Here is a 21,535-nt window from a genome sequence, read left to right as displayed (position 1 = left end):
CATATATATATAAATATTTGCAGATTTATTTAAAATTCATTTCTCAAGTTTAGAGTTCAACAAAGTTGTGAGTTTATTTTTATTAATTTCCATTAAATATTTTATATATATATATATATGTATCCCACATATTTTTTTAAAATGAGAAAATTATTTTGTTGACGTAAAGACAAAAAACATCGATTAGTGGATAGGGGGTAAGATACTAAGGTAAGGAGAGGTTGATTGATAATAAAGAACGATAAAGAGTTTACAGACAAAAAGTTTATTTAAAAAATCACGGATACGTAGAAAACTGTTCAAAAGCTTAATCCAAATATCATATTTTAGTGTATTAAATAACTTTTAAATTGATGTCAAAGATATACTTTAAGGGTTCAATTGTTACGGCAATTCAAAGATATTGCTTTTGAAAAGTTTTGTGAAAAATTTCATTTATTTTAAATTGCTAATAATTTAATTTTGTTTTTTGATGATCATGTATAAATGTCTTATTTGACGATCATATTTTGCTTAGAAATTTTCTTTATATTACTTGTAGTTTTCTTGCAATAGTCCTGTGAATTTTACTCCGCACAAGTCTTCAGTTTATTTTAGACTAGGATTTTAATGAACTTTTTTTTCTGGCTTTCAGTAAGAAATTTTTCTCCTTTATAAAATCCTAATATTCATTATTTTAACAATTTTGCTTTCCTTTTACTCCTCTTTAAAAAGCTTTATTGTAGTTAAAAGTTGTTTCTCCAGTAAATACTGTGTTTTATCTGGCATATACGGTCTTTGTATTTGTCAAATACGGTCTTTGTATATGGTTTGCTATTAGTTAGTCCCCCTTTCCAGCTTTATGTGATGAATGACTGTAGATGGTATATTCGTGTGCATATTCAGACAGCTTTGTGTGGCAATAACTTTTTAAAAAAATTAAATCATGCATTTATATATCTTATATTCCGGGTCGAAAACTAATTCACTAATCCGGATCACTTGCAATGATATGACTTATCTGTAGCCTAGTGAAATAAATCCAATTTGTGGTTAATATTACATGTAATTATCGCTTTTTAATTTTTTGATTCATCAATATAAGAAAAAGATTCAAAGGCTTGTCGCAATGAACCCTTTTAAAAGGGATTTTAAAAAAAAATCTCTATTTTCAAACCTTGAAAATAGAGATGACACGAAATTAATTTATTTAATATTTCTAAGACCAATAATGTTTTAAATAGCTTCTTTTTAATATAGAATTCAATAATAAATTTAATTCAGAAATAAAAAATGAAAATTTTTGTGTCATTTTTGTGTAAAATTAATTAAACAGTGTTATGATGCGTATGAGTGACGTGTAGGACGCTTCTAAAAAGAATCTCATAGTGGAAATGTTTATTTTTTAACTATAATTTATTATTTAATATAATTTATTAATTAATCTGAATCAAAAGTAAAAAAGATAAATTTGTGACAAATTTTTTTTTTTTTACTGAAAATAATTTTTAAAAAATAAATTTTAAGGACAATAGCATCCAGAAATTATTCAAAATTGTGTAGAATTTTAGTACAAATCAAAAATAATATATAAGAGTTTTTGTAAAATTTTCTTAAAAAATTCATTTATCGGATATATAGTACGCAGAGATCCTGGATCCTGAGATATTTTTGTTTTTCTTTTAGGAAAAAAATTTTATTTCCATGATATAGGTCTGCTTATTTTATGCTAAATTTTAGCTAAATCGGAGATGATTTGTCCGGTTTGTAAAAGCATGATCCTTATACATTTTGTTTGCTAGGTACCTAAAAACACTTTTTTATATATCATATGAATCTGTCCCTAAGATAATAGATTTGTTTAATGACCAGTGAATTACTGTACAGTTTCTATTTAGTTTTTGTTGTCAAAATAATGACTTTATTAATGACTCTGAATGTCTCAGTAAGCCAGATTGACTCCAGTTTTAATTGATTCGGAGTAATAGTGTTTTACTTCATTATAATTGCATACTCTTCGATGCAGGAATGTCAACTTTTGAAGAATGTATATATCAAATTCTGCAGAACAAGTTTGATCTGACGACTTACGTGGTGAAATCACAAAATTTATACAGTCTAATGACTACACGTATTAACTGTAAATTTCCTAACCTTAAACGCCGCGCTATTATAATGAAAAATATTGTTTGAGGATAGACTTTAAAGCCGTCATATGGTATAAAGAAAACCATTTAAAGCTTTTTGAATGCAAACTTTAAAAACCGTAAAAATTAATTTTACCGTAATACGGTCTATAGAAAGCGTTAGAAATATCCTTTCATTAACTGTACCATAGACCGTAATATTACGGTCTTTGCATCAGACATTTTTTAGAATTTATAAATTCTAAAATTTATAAATATAACGGTCTTTATTAGTATTACGGTCTTTATTCGTATTACGGTCTTTACACATGTAAAACAAACAAAAACGATAATTGTATCAAATTTTTCCTTGTTAAGCTTTTTATTATTATTATTTCCCTGTATGTGTTACTAATGCTTAAAAAGTTATTTTTATTACTCCTATAAATTTCTCCAGCAAATATAATTGAGCTTAAATGCAATTCAAAAGCCATTGACTGTTAAACTTCTGGCGAAAGCTTACAGCAAAACATGCGCTTTTACGTTGTTTTTAAGAAAAGTGACAGTTACGTTGAAATCATATGATTGCAAAGATAATTTTTTTCTTGCGGTTTTATTCAAAAGTCAATATTCACGTGACTTCTTACTTTGGCAATGTATTTTCATAAATCAGAGAGGTTTGACAGTTCTCTCAGATGCAATAAGCATCTCCGCATAGAACAGCGTTTGCGCTAAAAATTGCTTGTAAATGATAGTAAAAATAATACAAACGAGAGAAAATATTCGCACGAAACTTTGATAAAGCCACAAAAAAAAAAGAAGAAAAAAAACAGTAACAATATTTTGCTTTACACGAGATTGAAGTTTGTTTCAAAAACGCCTTGAACGTGAACGGGAAAGGAAAGATTCCGAAATAGTGCGCTACAACGCGTTAGTAAATATTTGTACGATAGCGTCTATGAGCATCAACAACAACTTAGGTCAGTTTCAGTACGAACGTAAGGCGCTGGCTGTCAAGTCGTCCACTAAACACAAACGGAAGCTAATTAAAATCTTAATTGAATTGTTTATAATTGCAGCGAAATATTTTCTAATGCAGTTTTATGTGAATTCAATAGAATTGTTGTGTTTAAACTGTGTGATGTGCGGAAAGTGAAATCAAATCTGCATTAATTTAAAAAGTTTAAAAAGTAATTTTAAAGAAAATTTTCAAAAATCTATTGAATGCAAAATTACAAAATTTTAAAATACTAAGAAAGCACAAAAAAAAATTTTTTCTTAAAATTTAAATGTATTAAAAATGGATAAAAATTTAAAATAAATTACATTATTGAAAATTTATTGCTAAAGAGTTTTTCATAAAAATTATGTTCTCATTGAACGATAAAATATATTTAAACTTATTACTGTTATAAAAATAAAAGTGGTGGTAAAAGTTTTTAACGGATTCGATTTCTTCTTCCTTTACTTAGCTTAGCATTGGCTTGGCTCATTGACACTTTGTTTACGCTTTTTTTATATGCAAAAAACGTGCGTATTTTGCTTCCTGTTGGAAAGTTAACAATCAATAATAACTTGAGTTTTTGCCAAGGGTGTGAACGTGAATTGCGAATTGCGAACTGCGAATTGTAAAACGTAAAACTATAAACTGCAAAACAAAAAAAGTTCAACTAATAAAAACAAAAAATAATAATAAAAATTACTTACAAAAGAAGAGTACACGAAGTGGAAGTAGAAGAAGAAGTCATTGTACGTTGTCAAATCGGGTCAAAAGTTCGTAACACAATCATTCATTCACACATGTTGTTTGCACAAAAGACACAAAGCGAGATGTGCATATGTTTGCCTGTGCTTATATGTTTGTGTGTATGTGTGTGAATCGTGCTAAGCACTAACCAACTAACCAACCAAGCAACCGAAAACAAGCCAAAGGAAACTTCAAGTGAATTCTTATACTTATAAGTGTAGCGCACTGCCGTAACCCACGCTTCACCACTGCTACAAATAATTTACACACACTCGACTTAAGTGCATTGTGCAGTAGTAGCACACATAGTAGCACACAGAGTAGCACACATAGTAGCAGCAGCGCTGTCCATATTGGCAGCAGCATGAGCAGTGCCAACTAAGCCGGCTATGTTAGCTACAACATTGGTTATGTTGGCCACGTGTGTGTGTTTGTAGTGCAAAGTATGCCAATTTAAAAACACAAAAAAAAAAAATAATAATAATAAAAAGAACAATAAAAAGAATTAGTAAAGAAGACAAAAAAAAAAGGAAAAAAGAAAAAAACAACAAACAAACAAACGAAACTAAGAAAATATAAAAGCAACTAAACGACTATTACGAAGTGAAAAGTATATTAAGGATATTAAGGAGTAAATTGTGATAAGTTTTAGTGGCACTGAGTGCGATAAGCAGAATATTATACCACAAAAGCACGTATTCGACAGCAAATAGGTAAGTTAAGTAAATGTTAAGCAAAAATGTTTCACTAAAGTAACAAATGCAGTGTCGATACATACACGTCGGCAACTCTGATGAGCATTTCAGGGCTTGTCAACAACACGTACTAACCGAATGTATACAAATCACAGCAGACATGACTCACCTATTCATAAGCAAGTCTGTTTGTCTGTCTGTCTGTCTGTCTGTCTAACCATGGAATGCTGTTAACTCCACAAATTGTCAGCATTTGTCAGTATTCACTAACATTTTTCAAACTTTTTAAAAGCCAACCATAAAAAAGATCCTGTCTAAGGATATGAGTGAGTTACATTTAAATTTTTATAACTGCATACTTTTTAAGTTTACTACAAACTATTAAAATGTATCTTTTTTTTCCTCGCTTCCATATAGCCATATAGGTATATATAAAGAACAAAAACATCTACTTAAATATTATAAAATATTTCTAACTTTATCATAATTTTTCATATGACACATGACACAAATTTAGCGCAATTGTCAAAAATAATATACGAGTATAGCAAAGTAACTGAATATATAGTCCTATCTGAATGTAAACTCGTATCTGAATATGAACTCGTATCTGAAAACATTCTCGTCTAAAATATACAACATAATATAAAGCATCTGCACTTGTATTTGTATATCGCATGAATATGAACAATATTTTTTTCATATTATTTATGTGTCTGTGTATGCTTACAAAAGACTTTACATATCCTCAGGCGCATTAGCTTAGTGCGGTGTTTAAAGTTGTTGATTGTTAGATAAATGAATGAAAGCATTTCTTTTTGACGTAAAGTAGCTAAAAGAGAGGAAAAAAAAACTGTTTGATTGCATGCGTAGATACATTAAGTATTATGCGAAAAAGTGTCAAAGTAGCACACATTTTATGTGAGTTTTTTAAAGTAAATTAAATAAACAAAAGCGACGAAAATACAAGCCAAATCCTGTAAGGACAAAAGGGCACAAGACACAAGTAATTCCATTATGAATACAACATGCTTTTGTGTTAGCAACAGAGAGAGGAGTCATTAAGCAAAAATGTAATAAAAATAAAATAGTCTTTAGTAATTAAAATTTTATGTATTATAAATAAAGATTAAAATATACGACTATACATAATTTAATGCATTTAAGTATGTGTGTACGCATATTTATATATCGTCTGTGTGTTACAAAATAATTTATTAAAGTTAGTCTGCATTCTAAACTTCAAATTTTACTAATAAATTTAGTAATATTAAATATTACTAAATTATGTGTAAATATTTACATATAATTAAACAATTCAGCTAGCTTATATAAACAACAACAACATCTAAGATTTCACTCCTCTGGTAATAATTTATTTATTGCATATTTTCCGAAAATGAAATATATCAATTCATATAAAATCTAAATTAAATTATTTGCATATTTTTGGGGAAAGAAAAATATAAAGTCTAACATGAACAAATTTTGTCTTTATAGGAAAGTTATCTTAAACAAACTATATCAGATTAAAGTAAACATTTCAATAAATTATAAACTTTTACTTATAAATAATAAATAAATTCACATATTAAGTCCATAACGTTTTCACTATATATTAGAGATCAATTTTCACATTTTAGGCAAAAATAATTGCATAATTTTAGGAAGCAGTATAGAGTGCTATAAGTCCCTTAGAAATATAAGCAATTATAAAGCAATGTTTCGATTTTGTATTAATTTTCATAGATAATGTATGTATTATAATTTAATACAAAAGTGAAATTTAATATTTCGGCTAGTGCTTAGTTTCCTAATATATGTTTTATTGTCATATTGATTGTTTTAGAATTGTCTGAATGCTGAGAAGTGGATTTGCTCGCGAAACGCAAACTAAATTTGTGTTTCTCAACTTAGAACGTAGTCCGGAAAAATATTGAAGGTGTTTTATAAAGGAATATTTAATACTTTTTGTGAAGACTATCGTTAAACACTGGTCGTGTCAATACGTGCATCGGCGGTTGAGAAATATTAAATTATTCTATGAAAATTTTTCTTTTGTAGTATATCTTTTCCCTTTTCTTACCGATTTGATGGAGCTGTCATTGTACAAGATAAGGGACTTGATCAAATTTATAGAATTATTAGGATAGTTCACTTTCACTTGAATGGGGACGTTGTGCCTTTCGGCGTTGCAGGTGCGCTGATCACTGTAATGTTTTCGGGAATATTTCTGGTCTGATACTTGAGTCCATTATTTGAGCAGGCTTTTGGCACAAAGCTGTCATTTCAACTTAACCTAACTTTGTATAAATTTACTTTGTTTTTAATGCTCTATGCATAGTATTATTTTATATGGGAGCTATATTTAATTCTTACACTAAATGTGAAATTTCATTGATATCTGTTAATGCATTTTGCAATTATTATGTTTAATATGTGCCAAGTGTTTAAGTCGACTATTTTCATTTAGATGTATGTGTCAAGTTTCTATAACTAAATAATAGAGAAACGACATTATCAAATTAATAGCAAATTTATAATGTGTTGTGGTACATTAAATAAAAAAGAAGAATTATTTATATATATATAACATATATGTAGTATATAGTTTACGATTTTAAAACTTATTGTCACATACATATGATACAGCAAAATGTGATGCAGAAAATTAAGAAGATTCTTTTTCTATTTCAATTTTTAAATATGAAGGTATTGTCTAAATTTTTGGATTTTCGAAGAAGTTGAAGAAATAAATTCAGAATTTAATACATTGAAAATTTTATGTTAGAAATATTTAATTACAAAATCCTCGCTTACCACTATTTACAAGAATATAAATAAATTATAAACAATTTCTTCACATAAGAACGATTATATTTTTAACAATATAAAATTTTGAAACAGTTGCAAGTATGATTATTTTAATAAAGAATTGAAGATATATAAACCTTCGACATTTGCTAATATTATGCATTTACATATTTATGGAGAAGAATCGCTTTGCATGATGAAGATCATCACTATTTACGCAAAGAGAACCTTCTATCTGGTTCTGATTTTTTGCAATATGTTAAATTGATAGTCTGTACTTTCTTTCAAAAAAAGGTATTAAAAATGTGAATTAAACAGCTAAAAATGTGTATTATTATCAAAGATACTTTCCTGAAAATACCTTATTATTATTGCTCTTATCGTTGCTTAAATAAATAATAGTTTGCTAAAAAACTTCTTCCGAATAGGTTATATAGTTTGTGTGTTATATACTTTATATTATGTTCAGACAAATCATATACCTTCATCATGTGGTACCTAAAGTTAAGATCGATGACTATATAACTGTTAGTTTTATTATTGCTTCTTGTTTTTTACAAAACTGTGTTAATTGAATAAGCAATTAAGCCATTATAATTATACGAGTATATTTAATGTACCATAGTACATACTTATATACAACAATTATAACAAATATCTAATAAAGCGATGCATTCAAAAATTCATATTAAACTTAATTGTTCCATTAAATTGGATTCAATTTAATATACACGTTAAAAATAGGCAAAAGCCAAAGAGCCAGCAAAAAACGCAGCAAATCAAAAAAGGTTAAAAATAATAATATTAACATTGCTTTAAAAAATTTTTAAAAACTGGTTTGTTGATCTTGAAAATTACATTTAAAGTCATATTTTAGCCAAATACTATATACATTTAAAATGTTTTTATATTTCTTTATCTCAAATAACCAATGCTATTCTTTTCCAATTGGATTGAAAAAGTGGGATATATTACCTTCCAATATATAAAGTATAGCTAGATTGCAATAAAAAAAAACTAACTTTTAGATCATAAGCGTATTAATTTAATTAAAGTGGATGACTATTCACTGCTTACTAGTTCAATTCTGACGCAAATCAATTTTTATATTAAACTAGTTTTTTAATGATGACTTCTTCTAATTACTATAAAAACACAGTCTACAAGCCAATAAAATGTTTCTGACATTTTATCACTATGTGTATTCTAATACAATATTGATAATTTATACTCTATTTCTAATCAATTTTATATTAAACTTATACTATGTCTAAATCAAATATTTCTGACTTATACAAAAACACTTATGTAAACTAAGTAAGAATTATAAATATGTAATTAATAATTCTCTTTAAGTTTACAAAAGTTTTTCTATATAAATGCACAGTACTTAAATTATAGAAGGAAAAAGACATAAGTTTAATGTAAATTGTGATTTGTATACATTTTCAATTCAAAGTTTGGACCAGATGGCTGTTTAAATTCAAATATAACAAGTCTTTATTTCATAAGATTATGTGGTAGTTTCACGATTGCTTGTAGTTTTTCATGATTATCCTGAGATCATTATGATATTGGACAACTCATATTGATGAATTAAATTAATAAAACAGGCGCGATATTACTGTTGCGGGTAACCACATAATTTAAGAGATGAGATTATCCGTAACATTATTAAAATATCTTTTTAGAAAGATACCAATTGTAAAGGCAAATAATAAGTAGCAGATGGTGTAAACCAAAGCAAGATTTTGGAAGCATGTTCCCCCTTATGTTTAATAAGAAATAGTATAATTCTGGTTATCTTAATTACTTTACTAGTGTAGTTTACATAAAACACATGTGACTAATTAGAGTATCAGTAGAAAGGATCCATAAAATCTTTCAAAATGATAGCTCGGAGGAAAAAATGGTCCGTAAATAATGTCGTTATCCGATACTCCACAGAAAAAGAGTTCTACTTTAAGGAGCTTACACAGCTAAAACAGTTAGCCTTTTAAAATTGATGAGATTTGTGATTGAAATCAAATAGTTTACTAGAGCTATTTGCGGATGTGAGGCCTATGTTAGTATCAAAATATTCGAAGTTTGGGATTGCATTATTATTACTACTAATAAGTTATTACTACTAATAAGTTATTAGTACTTATAATAATATAACTCTTCAGATAGCATGGTCTTTTTAAACAAAGTAACAAAAAATTTTTGCTATTATTTACATTAAAAGCTTTCCTATGGAATAAAAGTTAATTAATTTGAGCGTTGATCTATTTTCATCTAATGGGTTCTTAGACTTAAAGATCTACTGCTACATCTTGATTTGCTACAAAAGTAGGTTTAAAGTAGATAAAAGAAAGCACCCTCGTAAATCACTATAAATATATCGTTGTTATTAGCAATTGTATCATTAATGTTGTTTCTCAACACATTCCTTCAACAGTCGACCTTGTTGTTGATGATTGAAGAAGAGTGCTCCATTCTATTGCCAAAAAATGTTATTAAAATAAACTAATAATTTTCCAAAAAATAATTTTTCTACTATTACACCAAGCGAATAAAAGATTTAGGAGTAAAATTAAAATCTAATCATCTTAGTGGACCTTTTGAGCTAATGTGTAATTAACAGAATTCTATCATAGAGACGAGATAATCTAATGGTTGAGTGTTTCTTCCATAGAAGTGATTAAGTCATTACAATGAGTTTATACAATATTCTTAGTAATATATTTACTTTTATTAACTAGAAATTTCTGTTAAACTTACTAAATATAATTCAGAAAATCTCATTAACCAGGTATAGTTCGAGTCATCAACCATAACGTTTAGGTTTAACAGTTGCTCATTTTTTTTTGTTTTTTCTGTCAATTATTTATGGAAAGAATTTTATATTACATCATGTAGACTTAAAGAATATATATAATGTGCCTAAGGATGCTATTTTAAAATAATAGGAACCATGGATTTCAAATGTATGGTCAACAAGATAAATTCAATCAATGTGTACTGGTGTTCCATAAACCAAAATTCTTCGAATGATATAAAAATACTACTGAAACATTCCGTTAGTCGTTAGTTTTTAAGTTTTTAAAAAAAAGAAATGATTAGTCTTGTGAAAATATAGTTTGGACTTCGAAATTTCAAAATGTTGTAAAAATGTGTGACTGTTGATTTTACCCTTAATATTTTATACATTTTTAGCTAATATTTACCGAGACCCCTTCGTTTCAATATTTTAAATTTTTTAATAATTTATATAAATAAACCACTTATAGTTAAATAAAAGTGTATTAGTAGTAAAACTACAATTAATTAATTTTAAAAACTTAAAATTTAAAAACTTAATTTTAAAAAATATGAAAAAAATTTTATAAAAACGAATTAATCGAAAGGAAAATCTACCCTCAATCGTTTAACGTAAAAAACTTTTTATTCAATTTGTTTAATCATGTTTACCAACAACAAAAAGTACCCGAATTATAAAAACATAATCAAAATTAATTAACTTAATTAAATAAAAACTCTTAAACAAGGTCAGAAAGTATAAATTTTTAAAATCTCTGTAAATATTTACATTTCGTATATTTTCACATCCAAAGGATCTGCAACCTCTTTTTGGTTAATAAAAAGGTAGAAAATTTAAATAAAATAGTCATCGATAAAAAGGACATTAATGTGGGTTAAATTAAGATGTCATGCAGTTTTTGAAGACAGCAACAGTCTTGTTTCAATTAGAAAGCGAAAAAAAATTGATAAAAAGGATTTGATATGATTAAGGGTAGGATAATCGTTGTAAAAAAAAAATTTAATATATAAAAAGGGTTTTTTAAGATAAAGTAAATAAAAAGTACAAAAATGAATTCAATGAAAATTTGTTAATCTTGCATTTAAATGAGGGAATAAATGTAGATAACAAATCTTTCGGCAATTTTTCTTTAATTAAATAACCTTTGTCAAGAGCGTATTTCAAAGTCTCATTGTTCAAAAAATTATTCGATTCTTGTTAAGAAAATTATTTGTATAATTGGAATTTTATTAAAGTATGAACTTATGAACTTTTTTATATTATAAAACTTAATATAATTTAATAAGTTGCGGTCTTCTTATTCCAGTTATTATTATTAAGTTGCATAATTACGTATAACGGCGTAGACTCCATACGTAATGTATGGCTTCAGATTGTTTCTTCAAAGGTGATAATCTCTTAGTAACAAATTATTTTTAAAAATTCAAATAAAATTTATTCGTAGAATAAATATCTTATATAAATATCTTATTAAATATCTTATTAAATATCTTATTAAATGTCTACAACTCTAAATAGCAAGCATCCAAAGTTATAGTGTGAAATTTGAATGTAATAAAAAAATATTTAAAGGAAGAATTGATAGAAGATTTGTATCCCTACAAATGTTGTTAGTACTTTTAATCCCCTTAATTGAATAAAGAACAGAGCTGCAGAGTGAAAGCTAGGAATTATCAACACCGCTGTATAATTAAAGTTGGGCTTTTGCTGTAGTGTGGAACTTATAGTGAAAAAGGCAATAGGAATTGAGATGTTTTGCACTTGATAAAAAAAAATCTTTGTGGTAAAATAAGTTTATTTTTCTGTAATGCTATTTGAATTGAAAATGACGGAGTATTTAATAATTTCATTTCATTAAAATCAGAAATCACGCTAAATATTTTAATTCTCATATGCTTTAATATTATTAGTAGTACTGTTAGTGCGTTAAAAATTTCAAAAATTATAATTCTCATATGGTTAGTATCTAATTTTATATAATAATTTTAAATTCTTAAACCAGTCTAGCTTTTATTTTAATATAATATTTTCTGTCCCTCTTTTTATAATAAATTGTTCCGAAATTGACAATTTTGAATAGTTGGGATATATTTAGTAGTGTAGACTACTTGACATCTGTTTATAGTTAAGTCCATAATGATTTTTGAGTGTTGATAACAATATTCTGCAGATATAATTATTATTAGATGGGAAACTTTTATATCGAAATCTATCAGGTGAATTGCGTTATTCTGTTGTATTTAGCATATTGAAGTGCTATGCCATTTGCAAACTGTTTCTAAGTGATCGATATATTAACACCATAATATATTATATTAATGTGTTCATATTATGATAATATGGTATAATATAAATCACATGAGGATAAGAATGGCCGCAAAATTGTTTTTTTGATTTTCATATGTCTTTGGACTTTAAAATATTTTTTTTAATGATAAATTAAAAGAAATAAAATTTCAGATCGATCTTATTGTGGCAAACTGTCCCAAGTTGAGTTCAAAGTTGCAAAAATTTCTCAATATAGAAAAGATCATTTAAAGTACTATTTTACTTAAAAAATACATTACTAAAAGTTTTATTTGAAGAAAACTTTTGACTAATTTACATTATTTATATAATTTAACGTTATTATACGGTATTTTGTATGTGATTTTGCAGTGATTAACTTAACAGCTCTTTCTGTTAGATCATGTACAATTGTCCGGTTTTTACAAATTTGCGGGCCAGAAGAGTATTCACCTCTTTCACCCCTTGATGATAGATCGCACTGTAAAAAATTGTAGCAAATTTCCAACCGAAGAAAAAACTGTTTCGTCTTACAAGTAACAAAATAACTGAGGTCCTTATCTTCAAGCTTGATTATGTCTTCAGTTGTCGTTTCGAATTTTTTTCGAACATAAAAGATCGCCATCTATAGTTTTTTTCAAAGCCTTAATAGTTTTTCGTTTAGTTTCCAACTGCTTCTTCTGACAAATACGATAAGTGATTTTTAAGTTTTTCTAATGTCAATGATGGACATTTCTTTATTTGTTTTTAATAGTCATATTTGATTCTGATTGATGGTCATTTTCAGTTCCTGAAGAAAATGATCGAAATATTGACATAGCCAACGTGACATAGACATAGCCAACGTGTTTTGTTTTATATAAAAATAAAACTGATTTAATAGCCTATAAAAAACATTAAACTATCATTAATTAATAAAATTTTATTTGATTTTTCAATATAATTACCCTCTTTTTATGAAATGGATTCAATTGTTATTGAATTTGATTAATGGATAATTGTTCTTCACTAGTTTAAAAAAAGTACTACCTTTGTGAATAATTATTTGTTGAAACTATTTTATTAATTTTTTATTTATGTGTTGTTTTGCTCATGTAATATATTTTTATTTACAAAAAGATTCTTTATTTATTTGGTTTATTATAAATTATTTAAAATTAAATATTTTCATTCGAATATGTAAAATATTAAATAATTATAGCAATTCAATTTTTTTTTATTAAAATGCTAAATGCATATAATAAGAATTACTGAATGCCCTGAATGTAATTCAATAAAAATTTAATATTATTAAAATATTTGTGATAACCAGTCAGACAAATTGATTAGATGCATATCTAATCTAAAATGCATTGCCCTCAGTTATGTTAGTTCGTATCTAAATATATGAACTAAACGATAAATTAAAATGCAATGTACGATTATGTAAAGGGAGTATCTGCACAATACAATTAAGAGGTGCATCTGAAAGCTAAACCATGTAAATAAATAATTAATGCATTTATTTATTCCTATTACAGGCCATTATAATTTTTGTAATTTATTATTATTATATTTCGTAAATGTTGACATCAAAATTCCATTAAAATTCAAATGAAATACCAGAATAATATAAATTAGAAATAATTACAGTATTTTTCCCGTGTAAAATTTGTGTACATAAAACTATTCTGTTTGCATTGTAAATTTACTATATATGTATATATATATATATCACTCACGCATTGCTCCTTTTGTTTTTATTAAATTTTAAAGGATTAGTTATCCTGTGTGTGTTTACTTAATTTAAATTGCCTTTTTAATACTTTAGGATTATGTTTGAATACTAGATAAAGCACATAAATTTATTTCAATTTATTAATTAATTTATATTCATAGTCGGATTGAAATTTTAATTGTTCTTAAATGAAGTTTTTATTGATATTTGAAAATTTTTTAATTTTAATTGTTTAATATTTATGGAGTAGTTAAATTATATATATTTAACTTATATTTTAATGTTTATATTTTAAGATTCATAAAATCAAAATTTTAGTGGTTTGAAGTGATGATTTTTTTGATTTTATATTTTTTATTTTTTAAAGAGGTTTTTCGAAAATTAGTGAACTACAACACCAAAATTTCTTTTTTTATATTATTTGAATTAATTAAAATGAATTAATTTGAATTAATTAAAATTAATATACAGTTATCGGCTTGTTAATTCGGATACTTGAAAATCCGTACAACGCGGTAATCTAGTTAAAGAAATTAGCTGCGGTGTGGATAGTTCGGATAAGTGGTATTTTAGATTGCTGTAATAATATAGGGTACTAAATTAAGTAAATTTCTAATATAAACTTTTGTTTTCAATACAGAGGTATTTCGAACAGTAGTAAATCACAACAATAAAATTTAATTGTTTTATTAATTAATTACACATCATCAGATTTCTCATATTTAATTATCCGTAAGTATTTTTTTGAGATTGCAAGTACCAAGGATTGAACTCGTACACTGCTAAATTTGAAACTCAGAGTCAGTGGTCATAAGCCAACTGACTCAAAGCAGTATTAGACTTAAATGTTCAAATTTGGAGTTTTGTTAATTTGCTGTGAAGTTAGTTAGTTAGTTGTGGTGGAGAGAGGACGAATCCTCCTCAAATAGCTAAGGATGAAAGCCGTTTTGAATCCACAAAAACCTCGTAATAGTAGATAGTAGATAGAGGGTCAAACTAGAACCAACCAGAGGTATTAACAAAGGCAAGAATCTGGCTAATGCTGATACTGGAGATATCGCTAAGTGAGTTGAAGAAAGGGGCCCCTAGAAACTTAAACCTACTTCTGGCCAGATCTGGTTAAAAACACATCAGGTGTTCTGGTGTCATTTCTTCAAGTATTGGTTGACACGCACTACATGAGGTACCACAGGGAAGGCCAAGTTTAGCTCCATGCCGTCCTATGGTCCAGTGACCCGTAAAGACAGATATTAGCTTAGAAACCTCAGATTTGTTTCTACAGATTAAGTTAGAGGTTCTATATTTGGAATAGATGGGCCAAATAGCTCTTGACCTGACTGCTGAGACAGTAAGGGTTCACTCATTTGCCTGTCGCAAAAAATGGTCACAAATCAGCCTACGCCCGTAGCTGACAGGGGCAGGGATCGAAATAGGGGTATCCGTGGAAGAATCGAACTTTTGCTGTGAAAGTTCATTAACAAATTCACTTGCTGTGTCATATTAGAATGAAATTATAAACTAGCTATAGAATAATTGAATTAATTTATTATATTTTTTATTGATAAATTTCAATACTATTCTTTTGTAAATGCATGATTTTATTATAGAGCCTTGAAAACAATAACCAAAATTTCAGTATGAACTGCCTGTTTTATTTTCGAATCATGGAAAGGTAATTTGGATTCGGTTGTAGTTCTCATACAATTCAATGGTTGAAATACAGATTAATATAGAAAAAAGTTTTGTATTTTTCAATTTTGTAGCAACACGTTTTATGTTTGGCATAAGCAGATATATTTAATTTGGTTGCCAATTATTCAAAATATACGTATTATATTTGATTTAACTTATTTTTTTTCTTCTTAAAAGTATTCATGAGCATTTCTCAATAAAAAATTGTAATAGCATTTTTTCTTGGCTTCTCCATTTATTGGTGCACTATAAAAAATGGGTAGCTAACTTGGAAATTACTGATTGCACTGATTTCAGTGATTTGACTAATTAACTTCATCTCAAGGAGACAAATGTGCAGATATTTGTCAAACCATTTACAGAGCTTCCACTAAAACTGGTTCAACTACTTGGAAGACTGCTTTAACAAATGCTTGTAATTTAGCACAGTCAATTTTCTTGAGTAGGTGTACCACCTTGTCAGAGATTATTTAAATAATTAGAGAAAACCTTGTAAAAATCTTTCACACTTATCCCGGGGGAGCGCTTAAGAAATTGTGATCCAAATTGTTCATTATAACAATTAAGTTTACTAACATTTTTTTTTAATTTCAGTGTCCCCGCAAAGTTAACATGCAGAAGAATTCACCCGCACATCTGTTATAGGAATTCTCATTTCTTCGAGATTCCTTTAGTGGGTTTATGGCATATTCTTGCTTATTGTGTTTCTAGAGTTTCTTTTGTAGTATGGTTTTTTGTTTTTTTGTTTTTGGGAAGAAGAAGAAAGAAATTTCTGTTTTGTTTTAATTTGAGAAATTACAATACAAAGCAGAGAAAACGTGTCAACAGCAACGAATAAAAAATAATTAGCAAAAGTTTTGGGTGGGGCAACGGGCAAAAACAATTAAGTCACTGCAAAATTACTGGAATTAGACCTGAAAAATAAGGCAAGAAAATACAATATTTATATGAACCAAATGACCAGCAGAGGCTGCAGAGGCAGCAGCCATTATTTTCTTAAGTAGAAGAAAACAAAAAAGATTTACAAACAGCTTAAAAAACTGTACACAATATCAAAAGAAGAAATATAAGGAAAAATAAGCAAAAACTTCAGCGAAAGATTATGTTGAAAAGTAAGTGATAAAGTAAACGTGTCTTACAAAAACAAACTCACAAAAACACAAAACACACGCCTATTTATTAAATGTCCTTACACAAAACAAAAAAATTATGCGGGACACATACAACGAATGTTTAACAAAAAAAAAAACAAAAACAATAACTACAACAACAAATAAATGCAAGCACGCAAAGGCAAGCAGTGAGGAGACAAAATGAAATGAAAACAAAATGTAAATGTTGCAAAAATTTCTTTTCACTTTCAATTTTAGGCCATTTTAAATCTGCACAAGACAAAAGCGGCACAAAAGGTTAAAGCGAAGAAATATAAAAGAAGAGAAAAAAATTGTTTCTACGAAAAAGGATTTCACCTGAAAAGATAAGAAAACAAAGTAAAATATTATCAGTAAAGCTAAAGCTAAGAAGACTGTTTTTAACGGGTTTTAACTTTTAAGAGTTACTCGAGAAGTTCACTTGAGTGTGTCAAGTAACTAAAGCCAAATAGGCCAACAACTTTACTAACAAAAAAGGAAGTAAATGAGTAAATATAAAGTTGAGATTTAAGTAAATAAAATAATATATAATATGAAGGACGGTATTAACGAATTGCCACAGATGGCTATATAATGCCATATTATGTATACGAAAATGAAAGCTGTCAAAATGTCAAGAGTTAAAATGTTGAAGAGTCGTAAACTGTTAACAGAAGTTGTAAAATTTTTCTTTAGGCAGTTGTTAGCATAGTACAATATTCATTTACTGTAATTAATTAATTTGAATTTCAATTAATTAATTAATTAATTAATATGAAATTGAAAGATGTTTATCAGTTAAGGAAGAAAGTGTTAAAAGAATTTGAGTTTCGCAAAACTCAGCCTTTTAATAACTGCATGTAGACTAAAAACATCCAGTCTGAAGATATTTGATATACTATATATCTTTGCTGAACCTACGGTTGTTTTGGAATAACTTAACAGTTGTTCGAATAGACGACCCTCTAGGAACCGCACCACTACTGGAGACTCCAATAGACGTGACAATAGATTCAATAAGTGATTAAATAACTATAATATATTAGATTATACAATATACCAGAGCTGTCCAGAACAGATGCGTTAGCGGATCAATACAAATCACTGTATAGATTGGATGGTTATAGAAACAAATACATACGTTAATAATATTGTTAGTAAAAAATAAAAATGTGACAATAAAATTTAATTTAATTATATGAATTCTTCATTAATTCATCTTTTGCAATACTATCAATTTCAACATAATTCATAATAGTTGTTGCCAGGAGCAGTGCATTTGTAACTGAATTACCATGCAATGCAGACCTATGACCTATATTTTGATTTTATAAAATTCATAGTTGAAAACGCACTTTCACAGAGATAGTAATATCATAAAAATAAAATAATGTAATTTTACCAAAACATACCAAAGAAAATTTTGTATAACTGTGGTAGATTAGATGCATGTCACGGGTCGCACAAATTTTAGACGGGAGCCGCTTGCGGCCCGTGAAAGGTGCCATGCAATATACAATATAACAAAAGCAGCGTACGTTTTAAGTATCACAATTATCTGTGACTTTTTCTAGTTGTATGCCATACTATTTCCTTTTGAGTATATTTTTTTTTGATATTTTTTATTTATTTACTCAATGTTGTCGTACACTATATTACATCAGTCAATAAGTCGTACGAATGACACATAGATAGCGCTGCTATTGTCAAATCTATATGATTTTTATGAAGTAGTAACCTTCAAAAGACTATGTGTAAAATTTCATGACATTTCAATTAGTCAGGAAAAAGTGACAGCCGTTTAAGTGAAGCTACTTTTGTTATTTTCAAAACAATGGATTCAAAACAATTTCGTGCGTTAATTTATCATTGCTTCTTGATGAAAAAAAATATTGTACAAGCTCAGCAATAGCTTCAAAAGTGTTATTCGGACTCTGCTCTATCAAAAAAAACCATTTGTTATTGGTTTGCTGAATTTAAACGTGGTCGTACAGACCTCGATGATGGTGAATGTTCTGGTCGTCCAATTGAGGTGGTTACTCCAGAAAACATCAAAAAAGTCCAGAAATTGGTTATATCTGATCGTAAATAGAAATTGCATGAAATAGCTGAGACCATAAAGATATCAAAAGACAGTGTGTTTACAATTATGCATGAACATTTGACCATGAGAAAGCTCTTTTCAAAGGGGTTGCAGCGTTTACTCACAGTCGATCAAAAACAACAACGTGTTGATGATTCAGAGCAGTGTTTGGCCATGTTTACATGTAATAAATCAGATGTTTTGCATCGATATGTAACAATGGATGAACCATGGATCCATCACTGTACTCCAGAATCAAAACGATCATCATCTGAGTGGACTGCAGCCGGTGAACCACGTCCGAAGCGTCCAACAGGTTATGGCTTCAGTATTTCGAGATGCACATAGTATAATCTTCATTGACTATCTCGAAAAGGAAAAAACTACCAATAGTAATTACTACACGGCATTACTGTATCGTTTGAAAGTAGAAATTGTGAAAAACCGACCGCATATGGCGAAGAAAAATATTTTGTTTCATTAAGGCAGTGCACCATGTCACAAGTCAATAAAAATGATGGGAAAATTGCATGAATTACAATTCGAATTGTTTTCTCATACACCGTATAGTCCAGATCTGGCCCCGAGCGACTACTGGCTATTCGTTGATCTCAAAAAAATGCTCGCCGGTAAGAAATTCATCTCAAATGAAGAAGTAATTGCTGCAACTGAAGCCTATTTTGAGATAAAAGACAAATCCTTCTACAAGCATGGCATCGAGAAGTAAGAGAAGCGTTGGATTCAGTCAATAATACATCAGTCACCCGTATTATTGACTGAAGTGTTGTTCACATTTGTCAGATAGTTCAAATAGTCGGGTAGATAGATATATTTGTAAATAAATAGTCTTTGAACTTAAACGGCATAAATCAGGAACAGATCGACGTGTTGTTAAAAATATGTTCGAAAATGACTTTCTGTAAAATAGGTTTAAAAATAATTAAAAATCATATTTAGAGATTATAAATTTTACCCTTTTCAGTGTGGTGCATGGTGTATGGTGTACCTACAATATTTTATATAAAATATTTTATATATAATATTTTATATATATAATATTATTGCCGTTATAAAATTTGTGTACGTTTTCAGTTAGAAACTTCTTATCGTGGTCTAGATTAGGGCTTACAGTATAGAAATGAAATCTTACTGCTTGAATAATGTCTAAGAAAGAACAGATTCCTTTTCTCTTTAGCTTCTTTTGATTATATATATATTCATTATCTTGTAATCGATATAAAGTTCCATTCAATAAAAGAATGAATATATTGATTAATCCAATAAATCATCTTTTGCGTTTTAGCAATTTTGCAGTTCGAATGCTTATTACTATTACTATTTTATCTGGAACATTATTATAATCCATTAATACTTCAACATTGGTGCATTCCGACAGTAAGTTTATATTGAACTGGTTAGTATGAGATCAAGGAAATGTATTTCGCATGGCAATATAATCTAAAGATAATAAAAATGATAAAATTCTGACATATTTTTATTTTTCTATTTCAGTATAAATATATGTTATATGCTATTTATTAAGATAATATAATTTAATAATAGAATTACTTAAAAAATTTCTTAACTTTTAAAAGCAACTATGGCAAGGAAAAAATTGAAAAATAAGTTTTTTTTTTCAACAATGAGTATATTCAAAAAAAATTTTATATAAAAATAAGAACATTTATATAAAATAAACTCTAGCAATTAAGAAGTTAGATTCTTTTTATTAAGTAATTCATAACATATTTACAGTTTTTTATTACTAAATATTTGGAGAAAGAGCGATGATTTGATCCATATGCATAAGAATATTACTTTATACTTGAGATTCCCTCTAGAATTCTCTAATTGTTATTTTCATTCATTAAAAGAACTATCAGAAAAATTTTACCAAAACATTTTTTATTACAATGTTAATCCGTCATGTCATAATTTCGGCTACTCTACTGATAAAGATGATGTAAAATCTATTAATTAGTTTTTATGCCACTACCCTTTTATTCTCTGATCTGGCAGAAGTAGCAAATGTGACTTATATATTCTTTTGATATTAATTCTTCTGATTTGAATTCTTCTAATTTTAATTCTTCTTAAAATCCCAAATGGCTCACGAGAAGAATGCATGAAGCCATATTGAATACAATATTTATTATAATTAGCTTTTTTCTAGCAACTTTAAGAGCATCACAATGTGCAGTTAGTGTTCTTGAGTGAAAGGCTGACCTTTCTAATTAAAAGTACATTACTTTCTTAGACATATAACATTTATTTGTATCAAAAGCTAAAAAAGAATTTTTTTAACTAATCTAATGGCAAAATATTTACTGATTCTTGATGTATAAGTTTTGTTGTGTCCTAATAACAATTAAAAACACTTTTTAATATCTTAAAATCTTAAAATGTATTAAATATATAGAAGTTTAAAATATATTTTTATATACGTTTTAAAAAAACAAATTT

The 21,535-nt window shown here is 27.6% G+C and overlaps 1 protein-coding gene across 1 annotated transcript in view; it reads left to right on the top strand.

Moving 5' to 3' along the window:
* Positions 1 to 4,411: 4,411 nt before the first annotated feature.
* LOC119669401 overlaps positions 4,412 to 21,535 on the top strand; it is a gene marked incomplete at its 3' end in the record, with an annotated part of 88,591 nt that continues 71,467 nt past the window's right edge. The window contains 1 exon segment of the mRNA XM_038079281.1: positions 4,412 to 4,565.

The sequence above is a fragment of the Teleopsis dalmanni genome, chromosome 1 (genome assembly GCF_002237135.1).
Source record: "Teleopsis dalmanni isolate 2A chromosome 1, ASM223713v2, whole genome shotgun sequence".
Taxonomy (NCBI): Eukaryota; Metazoa; Arthropoda; class Insecta; order Diptera; family Diopsidae; genus Teleopsis; species Teleopsis dalmanni.
The sequence above is the reverse complement of the archived record's forward strand: the minus strand, read 5'-3'. Positions and strand labels throughout refer to the sequence as shown.